The sequence below is a fragment of the Nuphar pumila genome, chromosome 3, assembly GCF_984573655.1.
Source record: "Nuphar pumila chromosome 3, dmNupPumi1.hap1.1, whole genome shotgun sequence".
Classification (NCBI taxonomy): Eukaryota; Viridiplantae; Streptophyta; class Magnoliopsida; order Nymphaeales; family Nymphaeaceae; genus Nuphar; species Nuphar pumila.
Window position 1 is genome coordinate 89171078 of NC_143251.1, and position 10777 is coordinate 89181854.

The 10777-nt window shown below is 36.4% G+C and overlaps 1 non-coding gene across 1 annotated transcript; it reads left to right on the forward strand.

Moving 5' to 3' along the window:
• The first annotated feature begins 2597 nt into the window (after positions 1–2597).
• On the forward strand, positions 2598–2700 carry LOC149843115 (small nucleolar RNA R71). The gene has a single exon (XR_016431217.1). It is a non-coding gene; the product is annotated as a small nucleolar RNA R71 (small nucleolar RNA).
• The last annotated feature ends 8077 nt before the right edge of the window (positions 2701–10777 follow it).

A 10777-nucleotide genomic window follows, 5' to 3' on the forward strand; every position in this document is an offset into this window, starting at 1 on the left:
TATCCATCTAAAAACAGTAGTAGCTCTGTCCTGCGAGTCTCTCTAAGATCTGATCAATGAATGGCAATGGGAAATGATCTTTCCTAGTTGCCACATTTAGCTTCCGATAATCGATACAGACTCGCCATCCTGTAGTGGTCCTCATCGGAATTCTCTCACCCTTCTCGTTCTCAACCACAGTGAGTCCTGACTTCTTCGGCACAACCTGAATCGGACTGACCCACTGGCTATCAGAAATAGGGTAAATGATTCTGGCATCCAACCACTTCACCACCTCATTCTTCACCACTTCCTTCATGTTGGGATTTAGCCTTCTCTACATATCTCTAACTGGCTTGACTTCCTCATTACAATGAATTCTATGCATGCAGAATGAAGGATCAATCCCCTTCAGATCAGCAACTCCCCAACCAATCGCTGCCTTGTGCTCTCGAAGAATAGTCAACAATCTCTGCTCCTGCTCCTTGGTGAGCAGGGATGAGATGATCACAGACAGAGTCTTATCATCTCCGAGATAAGCATACTTGAGTGAATCCGGTAAAGGTTTCAACTCGAGTTTCAGAGGTGACTCGATTGAGGATTTGGCGGGGGTCTCCGCAAGCGGTGGGAGAGTCTCAATGATGTTTCCCCAAGGTGGTCTCTCTGACGACACTCTAGACACATCTACACTATCTACACCACTATTCTTTTCTATATGGTACAAATCTAAAGAATCCTCAGTAATATACAACTCGAGCTGGTCTTCCAATAATTCCTGCGCAATGTCTACATGAAAGCAGTCCATGTCTCCTGCTGGACCCATCGCGGCATTGAAAATATTCAGCTTGACTTTCCTATTGCCGAACGAGAGGTCCATGGCTCCGATCCTACAATTGATGCACGCATTGGCAGTCGCCAAGAATGGTCTGCCCAAAATTATCGGAGTTTGGTGTTGGCTATCCACTCCTTCCATATCCAGAATAATGAAATCGACTGGAAAATAAAAGTCGTCCACCTTAACTAGCACGTTCTCCAAGACACCTCTTGGTACCTTGACAGAACGATCTGCCAGCTACAGTGTAATAGGAGTCGATCTCATCTCTCCTAGCCCGAAAGAATCAAAGAAATACCCGGGCAGAATATTTACGCTTGCTCCAAGATCGAGCAATGCGTGTTCTATCCGGATGTTCCCTATGGTACAAGCAATGATCGGGGCTCCAGGGTCCTTGAGCTTTGGTGGTGTCTGATGCTGAAGTACAGAACTCACCTGCTGAGTAAGATGGACCCTGTTAGGAACTCTCTCTCTAGATTTCCGCTTCTGCGTACATAGTTCCTTTAGGAATTTGGCATATGCTGGCACCTGCTGAATCACATCAAGCAAAGGTAGGTTGATCTGCACATGCTTGAATATGTCAAGCATGTCCTGGATCTTCGCACCTTGCTTCCCTCTATATCCAGGAGACTCTAATGCTTTGGGATAGGGTGGTGGGGGAATATACTCGGGTGGTTTCTTCTCTTTGTGAGAAGTTTCACTCCTATCCTTCTTCTGCACTGAAGATGAAGATGATGATGATGAAGATAATGAAGATGATGATGGAGATGGGGCTGATGATGATGGCTGAACCGATGTAGGTGAAACAATGATCTCTGGCTCCTCTATCCTCTCTCTACTCTCTCGCTCTCTGCTCTCGACGTGATACTCACGTCCACTCCTCAAGGCCATAACAGATTTGGCCTGCTGCTATGTCTCAGTATGAAACAGGCCTCCAATCATCTGGTCCTTGACCTTCGGGTTCATGACAGCCTGACTCGGCAATGTACCCTCGGGTCTCCTACTAATAGCCTCAGCTAACTGTCCCATTTGCGACTCTAACTTCGCAATAGACTGCGTATGTGAGCTCAATATCTGGCTACACTTCTCGAAGGCGTTCTGATTAGAGGTTTTTACCTCTTGAAATGCCTGGAGAAGTCTCTCCTCAAAAGATGTCTGCGGAGCAGACTCCTGCTGAATCGGGGGAGTGACTGAAGAAGAAGAAGGCTGAGAATAGCTCGGTCTTTGGAATGGCTGAGTAAAAGATGGTTGCCGAACTGGCTGAGAGGATGTAGGCATCTGCATGGAAGACTGTGGATTCTTCCATGAAAAATTGGGATGGTTACGCCAACCCGGATTATATGTCGATGAGAATGGGTTATTCGGCGGGCTGACGTAACCCTGAGCTGCCTGAACTTGTTCTTAAACAAATTCAGAATACTGAGCTGCCGAAGGGCACTCAGTGATATCGTGTGCCGGACTGGCACAAAGAGTACACACCTGCTGTGTAGTGGATGGTCCTGAGAGAAGCTGGTCCAGCTTCTGAGCAATCATGTCTACCTTGCACTGTAGTGCAGTAGATAAACCAATCTCAAGAACACCAGCTTTCTTCTGAATGTTGGGTGTGGCTCTATCCGAATGAGAGCTCGAAGCATGGTGAAGGGAATTCTCAGCCAATGTATCAAATAACCTCCATGCTTCGTCCTCGCTCTTCAGCATGAATGTCCCTCCGCATGAAGAGTCGATCATCTGACGATTCTTGTCAGACAATCCATCATAGAAGCTCTGCACCAGTTGCCATTTCAGCACCTGATGATGGGGACATTTCCTGAGGAGATCCTTCATCCTCTCCCATGTCTCATGAAAGTGCTCACCATCTAGTTCTGCAAAACTAGTGATGGCTCGACGATACTGGTTCGTACGACCAATGGGAAAGTATTTCCGAAGAAACTCCTGTTGTAACTTCTCCCAAGACTCTATTTCTACAGAATCTAAGGACTTTAGCCAATACTTGGCTTTGTCCTTCAATGAAAAAGGGAATAGAGTCAACCGCAAGGCATCATCATCAAAATTTTGTATCTTTACCGTAGAACAGATTTCGAGGAATTCATCTAAATGGCGGTAGGGATCCTCGTGACTAAGGCCATAAAAAGATGGGAGCATCTGAATAATGTTGGCCTTAATCTCATAATGAGGCGCTCCTACTTCGGGTCTCCGAATGCAGGATGCCTGAACATAATCTGTGGGAATGAAGTATTCCCGCAGAGGACGTGGATGAGCTGGGGGTGGAGGTGGAGGATCCATGTCAGCCATTGTGGTCGAACTTCGATGAGAATGTAAAATTCTCTTTGGGTTGTCCACAAATGGGTGTAATGGGGTTCCTAAACCTCGTCGCCCCTGCATACACTGGTACTAAGACCAGATGCAAGCAAACGACCTAAATCTAAACTAACACAAGTACTAAAATGTAAATAAAATAAATAACAGTACTAAGAAACATATATGCTATCTAGCTATGTCAGAATGCTATAACTAAATAAAGAAATAACAAAGTAAACTATTCTAAAAAACTGAAACAAATAAATACAGGAAATCACAAACTAAGTTTTTCTAAAACCCACCTGTCTAATCGCTCCTTGCAGAATGATAATTAAGTGAATCCTAGAAAGAAAAGTACGTGGATCCTATATTCACTAACTATGTTAATCCTATATTCACTTACTAATCCTACTAACTAAAAAGAAAACAACTAATTAACTAACTAAAACAAATTAATAAATCAAACTCTAAGAAATACAGTAATTAATTCGCCGTTCCCCGGCAACGGAGCCAAAATTTGGTTGATATTTTGAAATGATCTTTTTAAAACAATTATTTTCAATAAAACTTTGGAAAATCGTCAACCAAAAGTATAAAAACCGACTTTCCACAAAGTGGTAAGTACGGGTCGAATCCTCAGGGAACAGGAAATAATCAGAGTATTTCTTAAAATTTAATTTATTAATTCCAAATGTCAATCTAAAATTATAGAGCTAATACAACTACAATTTATCACTAAAATGGAAATGAAAAAAAAGCAACTAAGTCTTCTGCTCCATGCCAAGGGTATTTTCGTCTTTTCGCCAATTATTCGCTCTTCGCACTTGGACAATAACCCTGGAAACTAAAGATGCTTTTCAACCTAAAAATGAAGGAAATACCAAGTTAGTATTTTTAATCTAAGAATGAAAAATATAAATAAAACTAAGTCTAATTTTACGAAATTAATAAAATAATGCTACTTATCAAACAATAATTAAATAAAATACTAAACTAATTCTAAAATTAACTAAACTAATTCTAATAATGCTGTATGATGATTATGCAACTCTTAAAATGCAGAAACTACTGAAAACAGGTCTAAAATACCGAAACTATGGAATTTACGAAAATGCCCCTAACTAGTGTAAAATAGATTTCTGATAGGTTATCAGAAAACTACTGTTTGACAGGTCAAACGAGGTCCGATTTTCCAGAAATTTGTTGTGTTCTGCAACTAACAGATTAAACAATCTGACAGTTTTTACAGAATGAAAAAACAATATCTGTAACTCCAGATATAAGCGTTTCAAATCTGGGAAAAATCAGGATATCGAAAGTCCTGTAATTTAAAAACCAGAAAAAGCAGTTTTCGCAAAACGCTTAAAAATCAGACCAAATCAACTCCGAAAGAGCTGAAATTTGGTCTGGAGTCAGATAACACGTCAATAAAGTGAATAGAACAAAAATTTGCTAAAAACTCAAAATTTTTTCCTATGAAATTACGACAGTGCGATGCAGCAAAAATCAGTATTTTCTTTCAATGCACTATTCACTCTATGAAACTATTTTACACACTAAGAATATAATCTAAATGCAATGCAGACTTAATTAATCCTATATGACTGATTATATGCTGATATTAACTATGATGAAGCTAAATGAACTCTAAATGAAGTATGACATGCGTTTTATGACTATAAGCTAAATGAAAGAATAATGCAATTACAACTAAAACACTAAATCATGCAATTAACTATATGACTAAGTGCTGCACCAAATATAAACTAACTACACTATTCTAACTAAATTATTAAAAAACGACAAACTAACAAGCACACATCAAATCAACAAATGTAAATTTTAACTAAAACAATTAAATCAATAACTATACTAGCTAATCTAAAATCACTATGAATTAAATCTAAAAAAAGAATGGGAATAATAGGGAACAATAAGACACGGGGTTGACTAGGACTAGGGTCAACTCGACTAGGCTCGGTTGACTTAGGTGGAATCGGTTTTGACTTAGCTAAGGTTGGGTTAACTTGGCTAAGGTTGACTCAGACTAGGTTCGGTCTTGACTCACCATGGGTTGAACTAAGACTCGACTAGGGTTAGGTCTTGACTTGGTTAGGTTTATTAAGACTAGGTTGGACTCGACTAGGCTCGGTTGACTTAGGTGGAATCGGTTTTGACTTAGCTAAGGTTGGGTTAACTTGGCTAAGGTTGACTCGGACTAGGTTCGGTCTTGACTCACCATGGGTTGAACTAAGACTCGACTAGGGTTAGGTCTTGACTTGGTTAGGTTTATTAAGACTAGGTTGGACTTGGTTTAGGGTTGACTTAGTCAACTAAGGTTGGTTTGGGTTAGGTGGGCTCGGTTTGGGTTAGGTTGGGTGAGATAGGCTCGGAATAAGGTTGACTCGACTAGGCTTGACTTGGATTAGGTTAGGTAGACTCGGTTAACCTAAACTTAGGTTAGGTTTGACTAAGACTTGACTAGGGTTAGGTCTTGGTCTTTGACTTGGCTTAGACTAACTGGGTTTGATTTTGGGTTGACTAAGCTCGAGTTGGGTTAAGTAGGGATTAGGTTTGACTCAACTAGGCTTGACCTAGGGTTTTGACTTGGGCTAGGGTTGACTCGACCTAGGTTTGGTCTATGCTTTGACTTAGACTAGGATCGGTTTTGACTAGGTTAGGTAGACTCGATTTTGACTAGACTCAAGGTGGTTTCGACTAGGGTTTGACTCGGTTGACCCATGCTTAGTCAAGGGAATTAACTATGTTAGTTAATTCTAAATTATGCTAACTCACTAGGGACGGTTAGAAGGATAGGCACCCAATAAAGATTCAAAGATAATTTTGGAAATGGAGAAGTCCAAAAATCGTCCTTCTAATGGGGAGTTGCAACCTTAATTAACTTTTAAATCCAATTTGGAAACTTGGATCAATGCAATTTCCAAACCCAAGGTGAGTGATAGTCTTTAATTGATATTAATTCCTTTTTGGAGAAGTCAAACCGTCCACCCTAGATAGATACATGATTTTGGCTTTCCAAACAAGAAATTAAATGCAATTAATTCTTTCTTGAAACCATACACACCCACTTTAGAAATCCAATTGATTTTCAAAATCTCTTTTCAAAGCTCAATTCGTAACTCCCTATTAAAAAGCAATCAAGACTTAATTCCTTCTTTAAATACCCCACACGATTTTTAAAACTTACTCTTTCCAAAAAAACTTTTCCCAACTTCAATGCATTAATTGACCTCCTTCCTAAAACTCGCCAACTCTAATTTAAGACTTTATAAATTAAAGAATTTAAACCCTACCTAGGTAATGAAAAGACCTAATTGAAAAACACGATTTCCTATAATTAAATACTACCCTAATTCCCAAAGCTTACTTAAATGACCTCTAAAAACGGCTAATGCACTAAACCCTAATACATTGAACCTAGACAACCTAATTAAACCTACCTAATTGCAATTACTAATTATCAAAAATAGCCTAGAGTTCGAATTGAGCTCTAATGGCTGCCGCCCCACCTTGGGGAAGAAGAAGACCAACAAAAATAAAAATATAAAGTACAAAAAACGATTAAACTAAGTAATCACTATTTTGATAAAACTAAATTAAAATATAATAAAAAGAACTCCTAATTACACAAATGCTAACAAGAACAGCACTATGCTGGAATTAATTAAAAACATAAAGAAAAGAAAACTTGATCTTTGTAATTTTTTTCAATAAACACCAAACCCAAAACACAAAAGCACAAAATGATTAACACAATTATTTAGAACAATCCTAAAATAATGAAATGAACTAACACAAGTTTATGTTGCTGTTAACATACAAAACACATAGCAAACCACACGACTTACTAACCTAAACACACTTTTAACGAAAATGCAAAGATCGGCTAGACTACCTCTAGCCGATTTTTTTTTCTTTTTTCAAAAATGAAAGCAAACAAAACACAATCAAATCCCACGAATAAAATGAATCAAATGAAATTTTATAATTTGATTTTCAGTAGAACAGACCCAAGAACACGTTGGAAACAAAAAAAAACCCAAATCGGCTAGAAAAACCTCTAGACGATTTACATATTTTTAGAGAAAAATGATGGAAAAACACCAATCAAATACATAATCAATGAAAGAAAACCTAATCTAGCATGCTGGCCTATGCACGAACTCTATTCTAATGTTGAAAACAAAAAGAAAACAAGAAACACTCAGAAAATAAAAAAATAAAATCAAACACTCAATTTCGGTTTTAGCTAGAAGAGAAGGAAGAAGAAGACCTACCTCTTGGAAGATCCGACGACCGGGGGGATGAATAAGAGCGAACCGTGGCTTGATCTTGACGTTCCTGTTATCATCGCAAAATTTTTAACTTTTTGCGAGTCAAACTGACCTTTGAAAAAGTTTTTGAAAATAACTCGCCTCCGTTTTTAAAATGCGGGATTATTTCGAAGAATGGGACTCGCCTGTCGGTACGAGGTTCAACCGTTCCTGCCACCTTTAATAGGGGTAATTGAACCAAGGATCAATCTACTTCTCTGCTCTATTCAAATTATCTAAATCATATTCTAATTTCTAAATGCATATGAATCAGGCATGTGCTATGAATTTTTATAAAATGCACATTTGAAAACATGATGTTTGCTTTGAATGATTGAAATATTTAGAAAATGTAAATCTTGGAAATGATATCACATGAAAAATCGTGAAATGGGATTTGAAATGTACTTCTGAGAGAAGTAAAAATCGATTTTGAGGAATCCTTGACATTTGGTGAAAATCGATTCTGAGAGACTTGGTTTCTCTGAATTCAAACTTTGAAATTGAAATTCTAACTTAGAAAATTTGAATTTGGAACTTGGGAAATACTTGAAATATTCTTTGAAATTCAATGCTTTTGGGAAAATCGATTTTGCTATAAGACTTGGGAGATTTTGAGGAATTCAATTTCCTTGACTTAGAATTTGAATTGGAATTGGCAAATGCATGAATTGAATGAATATGAATTTGAGAATTTGAAAAATACTTTTTTGTATTTTTGAGAAATGCAGTGCATTTTTGAAGTTAGCCTAAGAGTGTAGGCTGAATGTGGCTAATGTGAAGATCATAAATCTAAGTATCATTCGTATTCTGACTATGGCCATAAATACAAATTCCACCAAGTTTATAAACTTCATAAAAGATAGTGCATGTGCCATCCGTGTAGACCATGGTGAGTTTGAATATGCATGAATCATCATCCATCACACATTGACATTAAAAAAATAAACTATATGCAATGCAACCTTAGCTAAGCAGGAAATGTAAATTCTTATTCCAAAGTTTAATTACAAATTACATCACTATTGAAATTTAAATACATGAAATTAAAGTCTTCAATGTACCTGCAAAACTAGAAAACTTGTTAGTGAATATATGTTGGCTTTTCTAGGTTTATCCAGTAATATCTAGAAATTACTGGATTTTGCTAGATATAAGCCTTTTCCTTGATTCCTTTAAATAAAAATGATAAAGATATGAAATCAAATTGAATAAATAAGGAAGATAAGATATGAAATTTCGAAATTGGGGTCAAAATAACCAAAATACCCCTAATAACAAGACTATGGCCTTGAAATTAGGGTTTTTAGAAAGATATTTTGATAAAATGCAAGTTTTGAAATTTGAATGGAATAAACTAAGCTAAATATGATGTAACATGCTTAAATATGTGAAAAATAGGGTTAGAGATTTCGAAATTGAGGTAAAATGACCAAATTGCCCCCGATAGCAAGACTATGGCCTTGAAATCAGAGTTTTTTGAAATAGATTTTGGTAAAAATTTGGGTTTTATGACCTAAATGAAATCAAATAACTACAAAATTAAACCTAAAGTATCCTAAGATGCTTATGAACATAATAAACCCTAAAACTACATGCTTATGCACGAAAATCCAATAATATCACAAAAGATATGATTTTAACAGTGTTTTTGGAATTCTTCAGGTACCTTGTTTTGCAATTTTATTAATTCAGACATCAAATGGATTCCAAAATTCATAAAATTCGGTACCTGCACTTGTTATAACCCTAATGTCGAATTGGAATTATAAAAATAATTTTTTGACATTAAATTAATCCGAAAATTGCATTAAGCCCTAAAAATATGCTATTTTTGACGTAGTTCACCAACTAGTCTCAGTCCAAGACCCGAACCAGGGGTCAAATCTCCATGAAAATTTATGAAATTTTACAGAGATTAACTAAGAATAAAAACAGAGATTTTCCAATTTACATATCAGAAAAAGCATCTCCGGTTAGGGAGAAACCTTTCCGGCAATCTGAGCTAAAATATATCACTTTTAACAGGGATTAAAACAGTTGTTTCAGATTGAAAATACAAACATAAATAGCAAACCTAAACAAAAATCTCTAAAATTTTAATAGTAAACAGTATACAGAAAAATAGCAATACGCACTTTTTACAGATCATGAATCGGATCTGTGGTTTGGGATTTATGACTAACACAAGTCTGATTAGGGTTTTGGTAAACCCTAATGAGTTTTAAATTTAAAAACAGATTCTCTGAAAGGGGAAAAATACTAAACAGTGATCAACAAATTCGAAAATTTCACAGCAGACATATCTTCTCAATGTGAATCCATAGCACTTTACAGATCTAAAATCGGATATAAGATGAGAGAAATATCATAACAGCAAGTTACCTTCTTGATTTTAACCACGATTTTAAAGCTTTAAAAACCCGATTTGATGTCTGATTTGTTTTGACAGGGTTTCCGAGATCCAAAACCTCTGATTTTTCTACAGTAACTCAATAACTCATGCATGCATCACATATAAAAAAATCAGAAATAAACAATGAGTACTTCAATCCGAAATAACATTATCTTTACTGTTCTAAACCTAAAACACACAGAAATTTAAGAAACTTGGAAAACCATGCATTAACTAATGTAAATCAATAAAATAAACCATAAAATAGTAAATAAAAATTATTTCTATGCTATAAAACGTAAAACAAGCATGAATAAACCATGAAAATAAAATAAAAACAGGGAATCAATGGCTGGAATTTGATATCACCTTTAAAACATAGATTTAACCCATTAAAAGGGTAAATCATATATTTTATTGGTTAATAATGTAAAGAATCATATTAAAATTAATTCTAATGGATTAAAATCCCTGTAAATCACCCAAAACAGGGTTAGATCACCTTCTTGGATCGTTCTTGCTGATTCTTGATGGTTCTTGAGGTGAAACCATGGTTGAATCCATGAAATAGGAGGTATTAATGGCTAAAATTGATTTAAAACTATTAAAAACATGAAATAAAAGCTACAAAATTAAACAAAATAATTACCTTGAGGTGGCTGAAATGGAGGAAGGGCTAGAGAGGAGAGAGAAGCTCCAAGAATCCCAAGGAAAGCAAGTTGGAAAAATCGACCCCCCTATGGAGACTATTTATAGAATTTTTTTAGGTTTAAAAATTGGGAATTTTGAATTTTTTGGACTCTAACAAGGGGGGGGCGATTTTTGGGTGGAAAGACCTACCTACCCCTAGCCTAAATTATCTATACTAGTGCCTAATTAACCCCTAGACGTTCCTAAAAAATCCCCAAATGTAATGCCACTTGGCATTTTCTACATTTG